The following is a 23,892-nucleotide window of genomic DNA, read 5'->3' on the forward strand; positions in this document are numbered from 1 at the left end:
TTGCTTGCTATCTGTGTTTTTCTTCAATGAGTCAAATACAACTCAAGTCATGGTGCCCGATGGTGCGCACACATGTGTGTGTGTGTGTGTGTGTGTGTGTGTGTGTGTGTGTGTGTTTTCCTCTCCTGGCTGGGCCAGAAAGAGTTATCCTAGAAGGGGCTGGTTACTTTGTTTTGCAGAGACTTTCAACTGGGCAAGTGGTAAGGGCAGATGTGGACAAGAAAAGAAACATTCGCAAATCTATCGAAGGGTTGCGCAAAGTGTGTGTTTCCATACTGCTCAGTCTGGTGATAAATGCATTTCAGGGTCAAGGATGATATTGGAGTCTAAGCTCATGTTAGCAAATACTACAAGGAGAATAGGGGAGAAGGGAATTGGGCAGCAGGCTAAATACCAATGGCAGACCACCGTCAATCAACCTTTGGAGGCTGATGTCTCATCACATTCTACAACAACAGTGATCATCAGGCCTCGGAGAATGATGTAGAATTCTAGGGAGGAGCTGACCACTACTAACAAGATACGTACAGCCATTCTGAACATGTCCTAAGACCTCCCCAAAACACACTGAGCAATGGAGAGAAAATGCTACTGTATTTTTCCTAAAGTAGATAGCCTGAAAATGAGATAAAACATAGTCACATTTTATGTAATTTTGAATTATCCAAATTTGAAATAACATGATACAAAAATAGTAGTAAAGTCCTAATGTATGCATACAATTGAAATAGTGAAAACTCCCAACAATTTTTTTTCTTTTTAAAGAGGAAAGAATCATATATTTTAAAGTTGCTGGGACCAAGTAAATTGCAGTGTTGCATCTCTTTGGTTGATAAAAAGAAATACCTGTCACCCCTTGTCGGAATCTCACTTTGTTGTGGGGACTTCCTGTGCATGGGAGGATATTTAGCAGCATTCCTGGCCTCTACCTACTGTATGACAGCAGCAACCCCTCTGTCGTGACAAAAAAATGTCTCCAGACATCGCCAAATGCCTTTTGGATGGGGCAAAAGCTTCCCCAGGTGAGAACCCCTGCTTTGGGGACTGTGAAGATCAGCATGTCTCGAGTGCAATGAGTTAGGGTAAATGGTTGGACAGAAAGGAGAGTTAAATCAGGGTATATTAGGAAGGATCTTTAGGTCATGTAAAGGAATTTGGATTTCATTCTCAATGAAAAAGGAAGCTACGGAGTAGTTTAATCAAGGAAGTTAAGTGGATCACACTGACTTTTATGTGGAGGGTAAGAAAGACAGCTGTGAGAATGGGATGCTTTTGCAAGCAAGAGATGATGGCAATTTGGATTACGGTAGTGGCAGAAGAAACAGTCACTGATTCAGGATAGGTTGTAGAGGTAAAAACAGCAAGACTTAATTGGAAATCAGAGAAGAAAAGGTGTCAAGTATTACTCCCAGATTTAAAGCTTGAGCAACTGATATGATGGTTTTCATGGTAGATTAAATTTAGCTACAAATTCTCTGCTAGTCTTTTCATTGAGAGATGGACTACAACCCCACCACCACTACCACCCTCCATCCCCCAACTCACACACACTTTGAAACTGGGCTGACTATGACCAAGAAATGTGGCACAAGTAACTTTCTGAGACTTCCGAGGCTTGTTGGAAGAATCCTTTCCCACGTTTCTGGTGATAATTATTCTTAGGTTTCCTGAGCTTCAAAAGAAGTTTGACTACCTTCAGACAGCCGTGCTGTGAGAAAGCCTCAGGTAGCCAGGAGGAGATACCAGTGGCGGTGGCAGTGACAAAGGGAGGAGGGGAGGGGAGCTGCTTATCCAGTCCCCAGCTTTCTAACTTCCAGCCAGTAGCGTTATCTCAGCTGAGGCCCCAGGCATTGTGCAGTATCTGGAGAGTGATGGGTGATGTGTGGTCCCCAATGTGTCTCGCTCAAATTCCTCACCCACAAAATCTTGGAATACAATAATAATAAATGTTGTTTTAAGCCACTAAGTTGCGTGATACTTTGTTATACAACAATAGGTAACTGAACTGGTGTCATTTATCAAAATTTAAAAGTTCTGAAGAACTAGTTTAGGTGAGAAATCAAGAGATCGGATGTGTTAAGTTTGTCACGTTTCTAAAATATTTGAGGGAAGACAATAACTGATTCCTACAAGGCCTTAATCTTAGGGGAGACCTCTGGGCTGAAGATATACATTTGGAAGTCATTAATATAGAGATAGTATCTAGACCCATGGCAATCATGAAGATCACTTAGGGAAAGAGCATAGGGAGAGAAGAGGAGGGGACCTCCATTAAGCCCTATGGAACCCCAACATTTAGTGGTTAAGTGGATTAAATAGTCTTTTTGTTTATTTTATATCATGGATTTTCTTTGAACCGTTTTTTTTTTTTTAATCAAACTGTTACCGTTACCCCTCCTGCAACTACAAGCTCACTTGTAGTTCCACAGGCAGAATTAGTTGCTCTCATATATGTGTTTCCATTATTATATTATATTTTCACTCATTATACTAAAAATATTTAAGTGCCTGTATTATTCCTAGACAGTGGTTCCCAAACCTGGTTAACAATTAGACTCAGCCAGCCTGACCACAGAGCTTCTGATTCAGTAGGTTTAGGGAGGGCTCATTCATATCTATTTTTATAGAAGTTCCTCAGCTAATTCTGATGCACCCAATTGGTGGCCCAGAGACTCTGAACTGCCCCAATGTGGATACCACTGAGTAAAGGGAACATAAAACAGAATACTTGAAAGTATGAATTCTAGTGCCTTATTTAGAATTCTAGCTTTACCAGCCACTAGCTCTATGCTATTGGTAAAGTAATTAACCTGTCTGGGCCTCTGTTCTCTTATTTGTACAGTGAAGTTATTTTTAGAATTCAACTCATAATTTTGTTGCGAGGCACATTACACCTGGAGTAAGGCAACTCAATACATGTACAGTATTATTATTATTAATTTTGTGTTCTAAACTCCCAGCACAGTACACATGGTTGATGCTAAAACAGTGCTTTGTGAATTACTTTGAAGGGAATTTAAGTAAATTGAACTTTACAGTGGATTCCCAGGGCTCAATAGAAACATTTTATAACTAACTAGGCTCTAATGTAACACACATTCTTAGAATCAAGATGCATAGCACGTGAAACTGCCATTAACCTGGTGGTAGGACAGGCTAGGTTATGCAGACTTAACATCTTAACTCTGGGGCCGGCCAAGTGGTGCGGTGGTTAAGAACTGGCTTGGGACGCCAGAGGGCCCCGGTTCGGATCCCACATATGAGGGCCAGTGACACTGCCCTCTACAGCTAAGATGCTGAACAACAGCTCAACCTGGAGCTGGGCTGCCGTGAGTCACCGGTGACGGAGTAGGCTGCAGCCCCTGTGGCTGTGGGTTGCCATGGGCTACCGTGTGTAGCCAGCAGCCGCAGTGAGTGGCCATCCAGAAGCCGGCGACTGATCTGCCTCGCCCGGGAAGAGCGCAATGATGGTGCCAACTTGGGCCAGTGAAGCAACGTCCTCCACAACTAGACTGAAGAACACAACGACAGCAACTTGTCTGTTCCCCTTCCCCTAATTCCCAGCACTGTTCCCATCCCCCAATTCCCCAATAACAAATCTTTAAAAAAACAACAACAAAAAAACAAATTAACTCTGCAGTCAGGGGCCTAACCCAACAAAAATATATTGCTCATCATGTGAGGTACATGACTAATACTAGTCAGGAAGGAGTGGGATGGTAACTGCTTCACCCCGATGACAGTCTCCATCATGTGGATAATTCCACTTGCTGGGTGGGGAGGGTGAAAGACAACTGGAGCATCATACATTGGCTGTTCACGATTGTGTCCTGGAAGGAATCTGCATCATTTCCGCTCATAGCCCACTGACTGGAATGATTCATGGGACTCAGCTAACTGCAATGAGTGTGATGAACATGGGGGAGCTAACGTAATGTTTGGGGAGTGCCTGTCTCTAGCCTATTAGCATTCATAATAACAGTTATAGCCACCAAAAATTCAGTCCTTACCATGTTATAGGCAGTTGTATACAATTTCTAATGGTATTCTCACAAAAACCTTGTATCATGAATATTATCAACTATAGACAAAGGAGGGAACTTAGGGACAGAGAAGCTTATTAACTGACTTGTTTCAAAATGTCTCCACATTTCACTATCCCTTTATCACCATGGCTCACCAAGGAAGAAGAGCTGTGGCTATTCCTTCCAAAGCTGACCCCTCCACCTGTGCTGTCTTTTTTAGAACTTCGCATTTCTTCCTCATCCCCAGGCTCTCCTTCACTGCTGTACCTCCCTTATGGCGCTATCACTTCAAGGCTTTGACATCCATTTAAAACCATACGAAATTCCCACACCCCTACTCTGTTCTGAAATTTCCTTTCCCTTTGCTTTTAAACTTTTCAAAACACAGTCTACATGTCCTATTTGTACTTCCGTACCACTCACTTAGAATCTGTAATCTGTAAAGTAGTTATCCACTGTAACTGCAGATGTACAAGCCCTGGCAGTCATGGTGCTGAATGAGCACCAGAATTGAAGTTTTACAAGCTGAATTTGAACCTTTGTGACTTAATAGCTGGAAAACCTCTGGTGACCTAATGTATTGGCTCCTACTCCTTATTGCTGAATAGTGGTCCAATAATATTTAGGCTGCTGACCTCACACAGTGGTTAGATAGACTTCATGAAATCATGTAAATAGAAGTGATTGAGAAACCAAGAAATAATTCAGAATATCCCTTCATAAATTAATTTTCAAACCGAATGACCTCTTCTCAGTACGGAACTGACTGTTGCTGCACGTTATCACTCTGAAATCAAACAAGTTCCACACTCTCAAAAGTCCTTTTGTGGGTTTTCCCTTATTGTTTTTTCTCCTCAGTTTATAAACATGGTCAATTTGCTCCCCTATTTCACGCCTCTCCCCAGTTCTTCACCTCCCTCTCCCTTCCCCAGGGACTTGCCTCCGTGCATCTCCTCCTCATAGACAATCCTGATGGCACAGTCTATGCCACCAGTGTCTATAACCTTCCATTTACACACTGACCCATGTATTTGTCTTCTCCAGTTATCTTAAGTTATCCACCGACTTATCTTTTAAGACTTATCTTTTTACCCACCTGTTTCTATTTTTCTCCAATTACTTCCTCACTGTCAAACCCAATGAAGATTTTTCAGGACTTTTCTTATTTGAATTTTCTGCAGCTTATCTGTTGACTAATTTCTGTTTGAAATTCTCTTCTCCTTTGTCCTCTATGACACCATTTTGTTCCCTCTCTATAATGAAGGCTTTTTTCTCAGGATTCACTTGTTTTTATCATCCCTAAGTGTTGATGATTCTCAAAGTTCCATTCTTAATCCTATCCCTGGAAGAGTTCATCTAGTCTCATGAGGTGAGAGAAGTTAGCACTCTAACGCTGACAACTTCTACATCTATAAACTAAAGAGGAAACCAGAAACCCTCTTCTAATGTGTCTCCCACATGAACAGCATTAAATTATTTCCGAAAACTATAAAACATGAACCCTTGACTTGAGGATGACCCATTTACTCATTGCTCCTCAAACACACCCAACCTTTGTGCCATGTCTACTGCTTTTTGTGTAATTATTTTTTGCCTCCAACCTCTTTTACCAAACCAAATATTACTAATTCTTCATGCTCTACCATCTACCAGTTCCTAAGTCCCTCCAGCAACTCATCTCAACTCATAATTTTCTTCTGAATTAAATTCTCTAATAAATACAGTTTAAGATATCCTGCTAGTATATAACGCTTTTTCTTAGAACTTTCTCCTTCCCCCAGATGTGTGATCCAGCATTTATTTTGTATATATTGCTCTCCAACCCAGACACAGTTGACTGGATCAGGGAGTTGTGACCTGTCCCAAGGTGATCCAGTCAGAATCTCTGTCCTAATAACTAGACTTGGGATTCAGTGGTAGCTAACGACTCTGGCCTGATTACTTGAAATAAAAACATAAAATTTGAAATAATAAGAAAGCCATTTTTAGCCAGGTGCACAATGAAGCAGCAAAATCTTAATTTACAGAAAAATAAGGAAAGAGTATGGTAGGTAAGGAGAGGGGTGCAGCCATGAGATTTGAGGGCAGTTGCTGACCAGGTTTCTAACCATTTTCCAATCTCTCGTGATGTTTTGCTGCATAGTCTATTTTGCACAAGTATATCCTAGTATCCTTTTAGTTTTTTTATTGCTTTAGAGTATGAAGAGATTTCCTGATTCAGAAAAAAAAAAAAGAAATGTAGCCAGGAATCACCCATTTTTTTACACTCAATCACTTATTACCTTGTGCTGTTACTTAGCTATTTCAGTATAGTTTGTTTCCTTCATTAGGTTGTAAAGCTTCTCTAATGTGGGAGTTTCGTCTAATTCCTTGAATCCTCCCAATAGTGTCCTTTACAGGAAGCACTGTGTGAACTCAATGAAGCACAAGAGGCAAAAACGTTAGGCTGAACCCTGGTTCTCCTCTTCATACTCTACCGTGATGCTGTGAACATATCTGATACTCTCACACTTGAATTAAATGAATGAACGTTTGAGATTCCCATGTCTATTGCTTTCAATCTTCTGCCTTCACTTCTTGAAACAAAGAAATAAATAGGAAAACAACAGGGAATTTGTGTTTAGGCAGAGAAAGAGAGAAAAAGCAAAACCTTCAATAGAGGATGCTGATAAGACATTTCCTCACAAAATGAAATCTTTTCTTATTCTAATGCTTTCTTAATCTTTGCTAGTATTTGCTCAATCTTCAAAAAGTTGGTGGGTGTAGTGAGTTATGCTCAAATAATCAAATCCCAGATGATGGACCAAGTAACTCTTTATTTTCAATTCCCTGCAAAACTTAACGGTTATATCCAAATCTGTTTGAATCAACACAGTGGGAAGAGGCTAGCCCTTAGGAAGCTGATCTAGAGCCTTATCCTTGCTCTGCTATTAGTTAATTATATGACCTTGGATAAATTACTTAATATTTTTGCACCTTATTTTGCTCACTGACAAATAACAATATTACATTATACTATGTATCTCCCCAAAAAATGTAAAGATGAAAAGAGGTGTAATAAATTAGGAAAGCATTTAGAAAACTATGTTAAATGTAGTCATAGGAAGACTAATAATCAAATAATACTAATTTTCAATTTTAGCAGAATTTGCTGAGTGTAAAAAGAAGCCTCCAGGGATTTAAAATATCCCCAAACTTATGAGATTCTGTATCTCCAGGTCCCTTTCTTAGCCTATGCTCAACCTACCTGCCATTTATCCTCTCCTGTCCTTTTCTGGATTCTCCTGAGGCCAGAGTGCCAGCTGTGTTAAATTGTGTGGTAATTCTGTGGTCTGAACAAGTCTCCTGAGGAAGAGTCAAATGCCGACTCCATGACTGCCTTGGAAAAAGAAAAGCTCCAACCTGAAAGCCTGTATTATCAGTCCCTTGAAGTTGTTCTTATCACTGTACTATTTGTAAACTCCTCAAAGAAGGAAATAATGGCCCTGTAATGGAAACCAGAACATCTCACAACCCAAATATGGTGAATGATCACTATTACCAGTTGGGGCTCAGAGGTTAGTGTCAGACAGGCTGAAATGTGGTTGGTTTTCATCAACCGCGCTTGACCCTAAAATGGAAGATGCGGGTCAAGCCTTAGCGAATTACTATGACAAGCCCTTACATTCAGATAAAACACTGAGGGAGGGCCATGTTTATTTCCCTTGATTTTTTTTTTTTTTAGGAACAAGTCAGATTGAATGATAATTCTGTTAGTGGTAGAAGGTGTGTATGCCTGGACATTTATGGGAAAAATATATTGGTATAAAAATAATTCTCAAATCTGAGAAGCACCATGCATGCATAAACATGGTTTTTCTTTCTCTTATTTTTACTTGTCTTAACTATGGTTTTTCTAAGTCACAAAGCAAGAGCTTAAATCTCTCTTTTAAGGTTTCTGAGTAAATGAAGAGACGTCTTATCTGTGAAAATGCTCCTTGACCAATTTCTTAATTAAAGTCCTTCAACAGGTTCTCATTGTCCTTAGGATAATGTCCAAATTATTATGTATTTTAAAAGGATTTTATGGTCAGTTCCTGATTATCTTTTGAGTTTTGTTTCTCTACACTGCTTTGTAAATGCACTCTTTTGGAAGCTCCCTTCCCCAGCATATATAACTAGGTACTCTGGGTTCTAGTCACAGTGACTTTCTTAAAAACACCTAAAACTACCTTGTTTTCCTCCCCCATCTGAGAAGGATTAACTGATCGTTATTCCTGAAATGTGCCCACTTCTACATGTCCCTCAAGCACCCTATACTCATCCTCTCATACTTTTATCATAGATAACAGATTATGAAGGTCAGTGTCATGTTATATCCCTAGCACTTAGCCCAAAGTCTGGCAAAGTAAGGCATTGTCAGTTTTCAGTCATTACTTCTTCAAATAGGTTCTTGATCCCTTGCTCCCTCTCTTCCCCTTCTCATATTCCTATGCTGTGAACGTTGTTGCACTTGCTGTTATCCCATAGATCTCTTAAATCATTATCATTGTTTATTATTCTTTTTTCTTTTTGTTGTTCTGATTACCCAGTCAGAGTTCTACTATCTTGTCTTCTAAATTGCTGATTCTATCCTCTGCTTCATGTAATGTACTGATCATTCCTTTGAGTGTGTTCTTCATTTCAGTTAATGTATTCTTTATTTCTGACTGGTTATTTTTTATGATTTCTGTATCCTTCTTTATGTTTACTATCTCTTTGTTGAGTGTCTCATTAAGTTCCTTAAACATTCTTATAACCAGTGTTCTAAACTCTGTCTCTGATAGGTTGGTTGCTTCTGTTTCATTTAGTCCCATTTCTGGAGGTTTCTTCTGATCTTTTATTTGGGACATGTTTCTTTGTTTTATCATTCTGGCTGTAGCTTTGTTTTTGCTTCTATGTATTAGGTAGTTTGCCAATATCTCTCAGTCTTTGCTGGGTGGACTTATGTGGTATGTGCCCTTTATATTCAAATTGCACAGTCTCCCTATTCTCCTGTGCATGTATTCCAGTGGTGTCCTTTGTGTTGTGTGTTCTATGAATGATGTCCTATGAAGGATGGCTGAAAGTTGTGGAGAAAGGAAAGAAGGAAGGAAGAAAGATACCAGGGAGATCAAAAGCCTTACAGTAATTTGGGTTATTGCTGAGTCAGCTGTCACCACTCGTCTTTGCTTTCTTTAGCTCCTGCTCATCCCTAATCTGGAGGGAGTAGTTGTCCTCTGGCTTCCTCCCATGCTCTAGGACTTCCTCATCTCTTCTCCGCCCCTTGTCCTGAACTGTGTACTTTCCAAATCAGTATTTTCCCTCTACTGCCACATTCCTCCCAGGTCTTCTCAGATATGGTTCCCACCCAAACAACTTCTTTAGTCTGAAGACCCCTAGGTATTAAAAAGTATCCCTTTTTCATTAAAGACTGGGGACCTCTATGGTGTCTCTATAGTCCAGTAAAATCCAGGAAAGGCTGTGTGACCAAAGATGAAACGAGAATTTAATTGTAGCTAAGTAGCACACAATCTGAGAATGCTGATCTCCTTAATGCAATCTGTTTCTTTATATCCATTTAATTAGACTTCTCCAATGTAAAATAAATGGCAGTATTAAATGTATCAGAATGCCTTATAAAGATTGGACTTATTTTGTTATTGCATTTTACTTGATCAATGAGAGAAATTGCTATTCACCTCGTAGTGTAGGCAGTGACAGGAATTCATCATGGAAGGTGGCCTTTCTTGGAAGAGTACATGCTGAGAGAGGAACCTCTAAAGGAGTGGTCTCAACCTTTCACAGGGGTTGCCTAAGACCATCAGAAAACACATATTTTCGATGGTCTTAGGAACCGAGACACCGCTCCTCTATCCGTCTCCAGGCCCACATGCAGATATGCCCACATACGAGTACCCGGTGACCCCTGTGAAAGGGTCATTCGACCCCCAAAGGGGTTGCAACCCACAGGTTGAGAACCGCTGCAAAGGGAGACAGAAATTATCTTCTAAGGAAAAGGAAGAAAAGGGGAGGGATTTTCTGGGAATGTACATGTAGCAACAGATATTAGAATCATTCCTGTCCCAATACATCTAGTATTTTGTACCTATCTACAGCTGCCTAGACAATTGACTAAAACTGAATACCTAGATCTATAGACTTTAAGACTGAATATGACCCTCAAGAACTGCACTGGCAAGTTTCTGATTATGCCACTGTCTTCTGAACCCAAACCCCTACTATATAAACTCATAAATAGAGCCACACTATTCCCTTAATTTGCATACCTTAGTGGATTTTTTTAAAAAATCAGTTGAATTGTAGATAAAAGGCATCTGTTATCTTATGCTGATTCTATGTTTTATGGGCACATTGCTGGTGCCTGCAGCTATGGGGAAGAGGCAGAATGCTTCACTTCTTACTAAGTCAAGGTTGAATGGTAGTAAAATGTAAAGTAATTTGTTATTCCAGTAATTATTAAACAAGTGTGCTATAGAATGCCAAGAGAAAAGCTACAGACCCAGATTTGCTAAAATAAATAAGGAAATTAGCACAGAAACACCACAGAATAGCAACAAGGAATTTTAACTATATGGAATCTGCTGGAAGTCTCAGTTTTATGAAAGCAGAGCATCTGACAAGTTATTGAGAATAAAAGGTAAATGACAGAGGTGAGAATAAAGTTATCGGTACAAAGAATAAAGATGGCTGCTGCTTAATATAATTGAAGTCCTGTCATATATGGAGCCATCTTCTCTCTTGTGAACTTGATCCAAACCCTATTATCACAACCTGGGACAGTAAAAAAAAGTCCTATTTTCTATTCATGCATCCTTACTTCACCACTGTTTCCATGTTTCTGATCTTGTCATCTTGTTTCAATATCAATTTTCTAAAAAAATATAATAATAATCACTAAGTAACGCATCTTGTGACTTTAATTAAATTTACTAAAGATCTGGAGGTTACAAGAGAGGTATTAGGCCATGCTTTCCATGGCATTCCACCTTTGCACTTGTTCTCTCTCAGCCTTCCTACACAAAATGCTGGGAAGTGTAGTCCGGCTCCTGGAAATCACTCACTGGGAAGAAATCCAGCCAGAGCAGTTTCCTGACCCCAGCCCTCTGGGACACATCAAGAATACATTTTTCTCTACCTATTATATAAACTACCCATTAGCTAAATAGGCTAAATAACACAATTCCTATAGCTTTCATTCATTTCAGTTTTTGAATTAATTCATTTTAGTCTTCATTCATGTTTTCACAGTCTGTTAGAAAAATATTAAACCTACTAGATGAGTAGAATATTTGCATGTAAAAAATATTAAAATTAATTAATACATACTTAAACACAATGGTGAATCTCCCTAAATAGTTTGAGTCCATTTGTGATCATGTACAAATTCAAGATAAATATGAATGATATAGAATATTTTGCAAGGCACTTTCTTCATTACTTAATGGTTTTCAAAGGTAAAACTCTAAAACAAAATCACATAAAACATTCATTTATAATAAAATACCAGAGTGATTACACATTAATACAATATTCATGCAACTAGCTCTATTTGCTTTAATGTTATGTCTGTGGTGGTAACAAATGAGAATAATTCAATAATAGCCTAATTTGTTTCATGTAAACATACAGGCTGAATGATGTTTGTCAAATATCTCTACAAAATGCATGTTTGCTTAGTCATAATTGTCAGAGTCAGCCTCCCATATGCCGTCTCCCTCCTTTTTTAAGTATATAACTCTTCTGACCATTGTCTAACCAACACCCTAGCATCTCTATAAGCATTTCAGTGAATGAAATTTTATTTTAAAATATTGTTATTCATCCAAATAAAATAAAATAAAGCCAGCTGCCAAATACCATGCAGTTTAGTTGTTACAATGCTTTTATGAAAGAGCTATAAGTTTCCTACAGATTATGGTTTTCTTTAAAAGGAGTAGATTCCAGAGATAAAATTTCCAACAGAACTTTTAGTTGATATGTTGTCCTAAAAGAAACAAGAGCTTATAGCTTAAAAGGAATAAACCCTTATGCAGGTCATCAATATGTAACATTTACTGTCCCTTTGACCGTGCAACTAATCAATAAATAGCACACAGCACGTGGTGCAATTGCATTTAGAGGGAACAGAAGATGCATAAAATAGGCTACCCACAAAATAACCTTAGTGACCAGAGGAATGATACAATTCTGTGGAAATGATAAGTACCCTGCCTTGTAAAGTGTCTTCACATCAAGAAATAGAAATTGTTAGAGAGAAAAGGAGACAGGCTTTCCAGAAAAGTACTAAAAGAAGCAGGGCATCTATGACAGCTACCCAGAAATCTCTGTGTTCTGATTTTTATAACCATTTTTAACATTATTGAGACACTTCCTCCTCCTTTCCAGATCATCAATATTTCTTAACTTCACAATTCAGTAAGTTGCCTTTTGACAATACTGTATAAAATCTCATGCACAGTGGAACATAAGCTCCAGGGATATGCTTCTGTTCTGCACACTGATGTACCATGGGCACCAAAAACAATGCTTGTTAAATAATGTTGCTTAATGAATATTTGTTGAGGAATTCCCTCCATCTGCTTGTTATCTGAGGAGGCATGAACTCAGAGAGTATGCATTATGCATCTATGTCTGGGAGTTTTTTTTTTTTTTTTTTTTTTTACTTTCAAGGATTCTATTTACTATTTATTCACCTTAGATTTCATGTTTTGAAAGCTTTGATTAAGTAACAGTTTTCTATAGGTGTAAGTGTGGACATGTTTTAAACCATTAATCAAAAGTGAGCATGAGATCAAGAATGTCACCACATTGAATTGACACATAATTCTAGTCAAAAACAAGAAATGTGGTTCAGTAGCCCCTGTTGCCTGGTCATGAGTAAATATATGAGTCCTATTAATTTGACTTCTGGAATTAATGATGCTATTTCATGGACTTTGTTACTTAAATGGCTATGTGAGTTTCAGAATCATTGACCTATGTCAATGGGTAAGAATTGTTATGTATATGAAGAGATAGATAGGTAGGTAGGTAGGTAGGTAGGTAGGTATGTAGGTAGGTAGGTAGATACAATAGATAGATAGATAGATAGATAGATAGATAGATAGATAGATAGATAGATAGACAGACTATGGCATAGTGTGATATTTATAGTGAAATGACAAATCTGCAACTCTGAATAGATCCAACTATTTTTTTCATAGTTACATACAGGGAATAGGGAAGTTATATGTTTTCCTTCCCTTCATGGAGATCATGAGTTCATAAAAAAGCAATCAAAAATTAGTCATAAATTGAGTTTAGTATTACTGTCAATTAGCATCCCAATGACATAATGACCATGGTAAAAAACACTTAAAGTTTATTGACATCAATAGCTATTATTAAGTCAGGATTATTGATCTTAGAATAAAGAGGGCTGAATTTCACAAAGCTCCAGTAATTGCCAATACCATGTCAGGAAGCCATGGGAACGGGTTGAGAGCACAGAAGTATACAGAATACTAGCAAGTCAAAACACTGGCTTACAGAGATCGTATTCTGGTGTAACTGCTCAAAACAAATGAAAAATGTTTACTGAGCCAAAACTGAGTTTAGTCTCTACCGCAAGTCATGGAGGATAGAAAAGAAATAAGATATCGTGGCCCTCATCTCATTTGGGTCTGATCTGGTGGAGGAGACAGGAAAGTCATGCATGACAGATTTCAAAAGGTAGTGTTTATCTTTCTCCCCACAACATCCCGACAACGTCTTTGCCAGCTGTTCAGCGCTAGATCTATTTGTGATCCCTTCTCCCCTGTCTACTGCCTCCATTAATACCCATCTCCTTCCTTTTCTGTACTACTGGTGCAGCCTTTTCAGATCCATTCTTATAGCCACCAGAATAGTTAGACTAAAACTCAAACCTACATCATTCCCTTGCCTAAAGCATTTCAATCCCTCTAAATGTCTAATTATTTTACTAATGTTTCCTTGGTATTGACATAAGACATTAGAAAACTTAGCTTCTTTCTTATGTCTATAAAATCATTTCCTAAGACTCCTCATTTTTGTGAATTTTACTTTTGTTGTTGCTATTTATTTAGTCATGGCACACAGATCCTACCTCCAAAGCAAGCTTTCACATTGACACCTTGCTATCATTTATTATAGCACTGTTCAGGTCTGCTGAGCAAGAAGTACTTTGATTCAATCACTTTTTCTGGCCCTACATGATACTGTAGCTACTATGATATTTTAGGATGTGATGACTATAATCTTCCCACTGGAATACAAGCTCTTTGAGGCCAGCAACTGAGCAAACCTCCTGTGTAGAAACTGTATGTACTCAAACATCAAGATGTCAACAGATGATGACTTTTCATACCTGAGGATCAAAAATTCATAGAACCATAGATTTCAGAGGAATTTCAGGAACTCTTTGCTCCAAAATCATTTTGTAGATGAGGAAACATATCCAGAAAGGTTAAGTGACTTGCCCAAAGTGGCAATTGCTTACAGCAAGGTTTAAAGGAATGGAGATTGTCAATCTTAAATATTAGTCCTAGGTTACAATAAAGAAAAAATAAATCAGTTCAAATGTAATTTTTATTACATAAAAATAAAGATATATATTATTTATATATATATTATATATTATATAATATATATTATATATAATATATATGGAGAGAGGGGGGGAGAGAGAGAGAGAGGGAGAGAGAGAGAGAGAGAGAGAGAGAGAGAGAGAGAGATAAGAATATGGCTTACTCAAAGAGACAGGAATACAATACTGCTAAATAATAATTATAATTCTGGCTTTAACAATGCATCAGCTCAAAATAAGCTTTTTTTAGATTATAGTGAAATTTTATAAAATTATAAACTTTGGAACCAGGATTAGCAGAAAAGATTCATTTAGTACTTCAGATGTCAAATGATCCATCAACTTGTATTTAACCCACCAGCAGTTGCTGGCAAATGCTACTGGCAGAGCCCAGAGAAATAAGACTAGTCATGTAACATTAAAATCCTTGGATAGAAAACATTAAGAGTCCTAATATAACAAAAGCATTTTATCAATCAATTATGAGCTATAATCTCACCGCCACCACCAGCAGAGGGCCCTACACACCTGTCCTCACAGAATTTCCCCCATAACTAAGGACTTGTAAGGATCATTGGGCAAAGAGCCACCAGACAATACAGTTGACCCTTGAAAAACATAGGATTGAACTGTGAAGCTCCACTTATATGCAGATTTTTTCAATAAATACAGATTCAACCAACCACAGAAGGAAAACACTATTTTCGAGTTCCCAACCACCAATCAAAAATACTGTTTTCAGCCCGTGGTTGGTTAACTCTGTGGATGCATAGAGTGGACTGTAGTTAAGTTTTTGGGAAATGAAAAGTTACACACGGATTTTCAACTGCAGGGGTGAGGGAGGGTGGGTGTCCCTAACCCCTATGTAGTTCAGGTGACAACTGTATTTCAGAGATGTGAGTATAGATAAATGACATAAAAAACCAGATGAGTGACCCCCACCATGCCCCATTATGTAGAAACAATCTCAGAAACAAAGGGTTTAGGATCAGAAGTCTGGAACTGGCTGAAGACTATTAAGTATTTCATCCTGACAAAATGTCAGAGCACTGCATTACACAATTCCAGGAGACACTTTGCTCGGCCTGGTCTATGTGTAGGGCTTGCCTGGAGTTGTGCACTGCACAGGAGCTGGCCTGGAACTCTGAGAAAGGGTGCACAAAATGAGAGTCATTTCAGTTCTAGAGAAGAATTCAGCAATCTCATTTCTGGATATGTACCCATGATAAACGAAATCAGGATTTCAAAGAGATACTAGCACACCCATGTTCATTGCACCACTATTCACAATAGCCAAGATACAGAAACAACCTAAAAATCCTTCAACAGATGAAAGGATTAAAAATGTGGTATACATATACAATGGGATATTTTTCAGCCATAACAAAAAAGAAATTCTGCAATATATGATAACATGCAAAAACCTTGAAGACATCATACTAAGTATAATGAGCAGTCGCACATGAGAAAATAGTGCATGATTCCACTAAAATATATCTGAAATAGTCAGATGCATAGAATTCAAGAGTGGAATGGTGGTTGCCAGGGGCTGGTTGAGGGGAGAGATGAGGAATTACTAACCAAGGACATAATGCTTCAGTTAAGCAAAAGGACTACGTTCTAGAGCCAGGCCGCACAACCCTGTACCTGACAGTCAACAATACTGTATTGTATACTTAAAACTTTGTGAAGAGAGTACATCTCAAGTTCAGCGTTCTTACCACAATAAAATTAAAAAATAAAATTAAGCTTTTATTTCTTGAGTCTGTAAATATAAATCCTTACCTGCTGTACTTTAGTACTGAAGTCATTTTTCACCTGTTCTGATTAGACTATGTCATCATACAATCACTATCTACTGTGGCTACAAATGGGCCCACTCATGGCTACTGAGAGCTCCAAGTCGCTGCCAGCCACACTGCTGCCTTCCAGACAGACCATGCTATTTGGACTGAGTGAGAGTCAGTAGCAGAAGTAAAGGACACAGCTTAAGTGTTTTACAAACAAAATCTTGGACCCATCATGACTAGAAGGAAATACCAGTTTCTTCCATCAGCTCCAGGAAAATGAATTTAGTTTTCTGTTTTGCTACCATTATGTTGGTTTCCTATGACCCAGGGGAGAGTTATGCACATTACCCAGGTGTACCTTGAACTGTCTCTAAAACTTCATTTCCAGTTATTTGGCAAGTCCAGTTTAGCAGCCTAGCATGGGACATCAGTGCTGGGCTGTCTGTAAATCTGGCTGGGCATCCTTCCCTCTGCATGTGTCCTCTGTGCACTGTGGAAAGGCTGCTCTCTCCCCTGCTCTCTCCTATTTCTGAGCTATTGGTTCTGTTAGTTTAAATGGATAAGAAACACAGTTGACTGGCTATCTTTCTCTTTTTAAAGACACTTCAAAGTCATTACCTTATGGAAGCTACCACATAAATTTACTCTCCTGTTATTCTTCTGAATATCTTATTTAACTTTTGTGTGTCCTTTCTTAATCTTCTATGCCATGTAGAAAAGTATCCTCTACTGATAATGTGCTATTGATGGATCTGCACCGGTCTCGTCGCAGCCCCTTATAAATCTTATTTGGAGCAATAAAAGTATTCGTAGGATCCTATCCTGAATATATTACATTTAATTTAAAATTTAACTCATTTCCCCATTTTCATCAATCTTTTCCCTCAAATTTAAAACATTTCTATTTAACCGTCTCTACAAAATGGCAACAAAAACTATTTCATTATCTCCAGATGCAGTGTTTCAATTCAGTGCTTTTGTTTTTTACATTACTAAACCCTTCCAAGTTATTTTAAGGCTAAAAAATTTATTTTAAATTCCTATTATATTGGACCTCCAGATTTCTATTATGCATCCTTATGAATTTACTGTGTATTAATGTTGTGTCTGTCATTCAATTTTCTCACAGCAGTATGTTACATATAGTCTTAATTTTATTTTTCTCATTTAAAGTACCAAGAGCATAATTTTTGTGCAAGTGTAGCAGCAACAATGATACGGAACTTTCTTGTTAGCTTTATTTTATCCTTGTGCTTATAATTCTGTGTTTAAAAAAGTTAACAAAAGATATTTAAACTTTAATGGTATAAAAGCTACTTATAAGTAATCCCTTTTAAATGGATAATAGCATTTAAGTAATTTCTACTTCTTTAAGAGAAGAAGAAGCTAAGGTAACCAACTGAGTACATTCCATGACATCCTTTATTAATTCCTTCAACACCTTAAGCAAAACTACTGATACTTTTTAGGCTTGTTTCTAATACATTACTTTTCATAAAAACAAAATTCCATAAGCTCCACTGTTTCTTACTCACTAGACACTAACTGTTGCCCAGGGTTATGAAGCGTAGAAGAACATGGACTTTGAAGCTAAATGTGCCTAAATCTGTCAGCTCTCTCTCTTATTAGCTGTGAAACTATGAGTATAAATTAACCTCCCCAAACTTTAGCTTCTGATCTATGAAATGAGAAGATGGTAGTAGCTATGAGGTTGCTGAAAGAATTACATAAAATAATTTATGTACTAAAAATTATGTATACTAAGTAATAAATTTTAATTGAAAACCATTTATATTCCTAAATGAATTTCAAAGCCTGCCTCCCCAAATATTCTTAAATCTATGTTGAAAATTAGCAATGGAGGGTTAATTTTTAGGGGGACAATTTTAGCAATATTAAGGGTTCTTTCGTTAAAATTCACTGCATTAAGTATAGTATAAATATTATGTTGACTTTTCTTAGTTCTAATGTTAAATATGTTGTTTGATTTTACATTTTTCACAAATGCTTTTGCAAACCACAATAGCCAGAATAGTACAATAAATCTTTCACTCTCACCAATCACACATTTAGTGGTTCAGCATAAATTAGACATAGCTCTAATAAAATAATCTTACTTGAATTACTATGATATTCTTGTAGAATCTAAAGCTGAACTCAGGGTGAATCACTTTATAGTTTGCAGTACATTTTATTTCATATTTTCAAACTTCTGGGTTATATAATTAAGATAATTTTAATGACTAATACCGCTAGATAGGTTTTAAACTAGTTTCCTATCAATGTTTTCCCTCACTGCTATTATTGAGAAATAAGTGATGTTTTAAAGTCATCTATCTTCTCAATTTCAGGTTTTGAAAAAATGTTAATACATAGCACTATATAAAGATGATAATATTTAAATGGCTATAATTTTAAAGTCCTTTCTCCAGTAATGAGTATCATTTTCATAATATCCTTTTGTTCTACATATTAATGATTTGATATTGCTCATCCCCATTGCTTCAAATTGTTAACGACCTGACTATGTAATCAACTTATCATAATGCTCTATCATCAGAAAAGTTCAGAACTAAAGCTCCAGAAGTACAAGAACTTTGTCTTAGTAATGTCTAGCATCTAAAACAATGTCTACCATACAGTAGGCACTCAGTAAATGTGCATTAAATAAAAAATTGATCCTCTAGCTTACATGAGTTCAAATGCATATTCTCCTCCAACTGGAATTTCATCACCACTGGTATTTAGAAGTCTGTTTAGTATATTCAGCTCCTAAGATTCAGGACTTCATAGTCCATTTTGCTAGCTAAGGACAGGAAATATAATTATTTCATTTGTTTGGCTACTAAAAATGTAATAGTTGATGGGTTTATCTTAGACACTCATTAGGTATCTAGTAGGTTAAAAAGAATATGGGTGTGCTGAAATGATAAAGTTAGGCTGAAATACGTTTAAGAAACCATAAATAAAGTGGTATACAATGCTTAACTATTAGAAGGCTGAATGTCAAAATTGACGTTTTCTCCAAATTGAAAATGATTTAATGCAATTTCACCCACCTCCCAAAAAATCCCTGCAGACACTTTTAAAAGATATTTACAAGTTGATTTTAATATTTTTAAGGGGATGCAATGAATTTGGAATAGCTCAAATAATTATTAAATAGAAGAAAATTGGAGGACTTATATTATTTGATTTCAAGACATACTATAAAGCTATAATAGTCAACAGTGTGTCATTGGCATAAGGATACATAGAAAAAACAACAGAATAGAAGAGAGTTCAGAAATAAACTCATATATCTAATTGATTTTCAACAAAGATACAAAATTATTAAATGATATTTGGTGATGGAATAATTGTATATCCATTTTGGAAAAGAATGAACCTTGATCATCACCATACACAATACAACATCACCATACACAAAAAATTAACTCCATATTCATTATAGTCCTAAGATTATAGGCTAAATGTCTAGAAGAAAACATAGAGACTATCTTTATAATACTGGGATAGGCTAAGATTTCCTAAGCAGACTTGGGAAAGGACAAATCATACACAAAAAAATTGATGAATTAGACTTCATCCAAAAAATGAAAAGACACTCCTTAAGAAAATGAAAAGCTGCAGAATATAAGAAAATAATTACATTGCATGCATATGACAGATACTTATATCCAGACTACATGAACAGCTCTTACAATTTAATAAGAACACATTTAATCAAATAAAAATGGGCAAAATTTGAATAAACACATCACAAAAAGATACACAGAAAGATGCTCAACCTCATTAGATATCAGGTAAATGGAAAATAAAGCCACAATGACATACTACTACACACCCACTTGAATGATTACAATTAAACTGTCTGACAGCACTAAGGACTGATGAGGATGTGGAACAAATGGAACTTGCATAGATTGCTGGTAGGAATGCAAAATGGCACTACTGCTTGGAAAAGCAGTTTGGCAGTTTATTACATAATTAAATATACATTCACCATATAAAGATGAGCAATCCCTTTCATAGGCATTTACCACATAAATGAAACTTATGTTCAAACGAAGACTTGCACTTAAATTTTCAGAGCAGCTTTTCATACCATTACAAATGGCCCGAAACTGCAAACATCCCAAATGCCCATCAACAAGTGAATGAGCATATTGTTTTATATTCATACAATACAATACTACTCAGAAGCGTCAAAGAACCAATTAATGAAACACAACACAAATAAACCTAAAATATTATGCTAAGTGAAAGAAGGCAGATACAAAAGACTACATATTGTATGATCCCATTTCTATGAATCTCTAGAAAAAACAAATATGACCGAGAGAAGAAATTATATATATATGTATTTAAATAAAACCTTCACACCCTCAGTCACATCATTTGTCTCACAACAGGAGTAATAGATGGTTAGTGTTTGTACTTAGAGTAATATGTGAGTGGCAGACACATTTTGGATTTGAAATATTAGTATCTTCTGGCAAACTGGAGCTATGTCCAAAAGTCATAAAATCTGATTTCTGCTCTATATAATATTCTCCTGAAACACAAAACAAATTCTAGTATGAATAATATCCTCGACTTAGGATTTTCTAATTTCTTGACAATGAATGCTTTACAATTATGATCAAATACCACTCACTTTGAGAAAATTCAATCTTGAGTTTTTAATGACTATGTATTGTGATTGGGGAACTCATGTAAAAGATAATAAATGCACAAATTATTGAATTTTTATTTATGCCTCCATATCTTCTTTTAGTGAAAATTTAGAGTGAGATAAGTCTGCAGTTAGATTGCCATGTGATTCAATGGCTCTGGAATCTAAGACGCTCTTCCAGGCCACTCTCCTTAGTCATTCGTAAGCTGTGAAGAACTGACTTAATATTTACCTATCTGAAGAAGCTTCACCTGATTCCACTCTCACACAGTGTCCCTTCCAAATAAGATAGGAATGTATTTCTCCAATTGTCATTGTGGTTTTAAATATTCAATGCACTGTACAGCCTCTCCACTACTGGCTGACTCTTGAGAAAGATCTCAGGAAAAGCTGTGTCTTACTGGAAATTATTCCTGTGGGCATCTGTTGCCAGCTGGAGGTAGAATGGCAGAACTAATTTGAATGGCCATAAACCTCAAATCAGTTGTCTCTGAAGAGCCAAGCCTAGTTTCTTTAAGTCTAGCCTCCCAAGGTCAGCCAAGACACACTATCATTTTATGGATACATCTGTATTCTCAGTCATATCAGAAAATCTAAAGTACATTCACCATGACCAGTGAGGACCAGGTATATATTCTGTTATCATATATTTTAGATACTACATTATCATGAATAGAAGGAAGCAATAAAATGAATAAATGTGGCTAAAAACATGGTATTTAAAGCCACACAGATGTTTTTTTTTTCAATTTAAACAGAGCAATACACTCATATAAAAATTTAAGTTACTAGAAGTGCAAGGATAAAATAGAATCAACTAGCAGTTGAAGAATTTAAGTCATTTCAGCCAATTTTGAGTCAAAGAATAATGTTTGCAGTTTGATTAAAATACCTGGCTTCTTCGACCAAGATGTTCTTCAACAGGTGAGTGGATATACAAACTGGGGTACATTCATATAATAGAATACTATTAAGCAATAATATGGAATGAGCTATCAAGCCACACAGAAATATGAATGAATCTTAAATGCATATTAAGTGAAAAAGCCATTTTTTTTTTACTTTTTTTGAAATCATCACATACTGTATAATTCCATGTATAAGAAAAGGAAAAACAGTGGTGACAAGGGACTTGGATTGAAAAGATAAAACACAGGGGATTTTTTTTAGAGCAATGAGACTAATATGTATGATACTCTGAAGTTGGATATATGACATTGTAATGGTCAAAACCCATAAACATTTGTAGTACAAAGAATGAAACTTCATGCATGCAGACTTTAAAAAAAAATAGGAGATTCAGGGGATCCCAAGAAGAATTACAGACTATGACAGAAAATATAATCACATCACAAATATAAAAAATAATCTCACTGAAGGGGGTGAAGAAAAGAGGTGCTGATCTATGCAACTTTAGAAATTAAAGGTGTCTGTAAGAGTAAAGGCAGGAGGAATTGTACATAGCGTTGTACCCTAGTTGATAAAGTTGTTCTAATAGGGGTATGGATTAACGATTTTGAAACTTCTATGCATAAATACTGGAATTGAACAATTAAGGAAATGGATGGCAGATGATGGAAGTCAGTTTTCTCACTGGCACAGTGAAGGATCATAGAAAAGCAAAGGGCAGAAGGCTAAAATGATCCTTGTGGAAATATATTCGAGCTGGAGACCTTAGTTGAACTCATGTTTAGCTTAACACAGACAGAAATGGATACATATAGAAATGTAGATAGATAATACAGATTATTAATATGTACACATATAATTTCCTCTTTCTATCAACTAAGAGGGCCTAGACATAATGACACCCTAGTAGCGATGAACAAATCTAGCACCAAGATATTAGTTTCTAATATCACTCTTTGATGAATACAAAGGACTGGAGCTCCTTGCAGAAATGACTGATACTAGGACTGGGGCAGGAAATATACAAGGAGAGCCTGGAGCACATGAAGTTGGAGGAAATCTCCACTCCTCTCCACCTCTCCTTGAAAGAACGCCCCGGTTCTGCGCCTTCTCAAATCTTGCAGCACTATGCCGAGCATATCCTTTGTTTTTAGCTTTCCCCAGGTATCCAAACTATTCTATCAGCCCTCCATGTGAGGGAAGAGAAGCCAGTCCTTTGAAAGCCCACCTAAAGACTAGAATATGGGAGGCATGACCCACTCCTCTCTCAGATCCTGCGCCCTTCAGATTTTCATGCTCTCCCAATCTTCCAGAGCTGTGTCAGCAGCAGTGAGCCACTGCATCTTTCCTTTGTTTTCAGCTGCCAGAGCTGTATCAGTTCTGTCAATGCTTCAAGTGAGGCAAAATACAAACCAGTCTTTCAGACGGTGCACTTAGAGTCCAGGGATGTTGGATGCACACTGCACTTTCTCTTTCCTTGAGAGAGAAGTCACAGCCCAAGTCACTGGGCTGTGCAGGCATGGAGGAGGAGCTGATGTGGGTAATTGCTCCTTGTCCCAGTGTGTGTGTGTGTGTGTGTGTGTGTGTGTGTGTGTGTGTGTGTGTGTGTGTGTGTGTGCGCGTGTGTTTGGGGGTGGGGTGGGATCCACTTGTCTGGAGTACTGCAACTTCTTAACTTGATTCAGGACTTCTCATAAAAGTATTTTGGTCCATATACCATTGTTAAATCAGGGTTTCTGTAGGGGACAAAGGCTGGGACTTTCTATTTTGATTTCTTGCTGATATTGCTTCTGAAGGAACATTCTAAATCCACTGAATTACAAAGAAAAGTAATTTATCCCAAAAATACTTTGGAAAATCAGAGTAGTTCTCCTAATTACATTA

This window comes from Hipposideros armiger, unplaced genomic scaffold (genome assembly GCF_001890085.2).
Source record: "Hipposideros armiger isolate ML-2016 unplaced genomic scaffold, ASM189008v1 scaffold_930, whole genome shotgun sequence".
In the NCBI taxonomy this organism is placed as follows: Eukaryota; Metazoa; Chordata; class Mammalia; order Chiroptera; family Hipposideridae; genus Hipposideros; species Hipposideros armiger.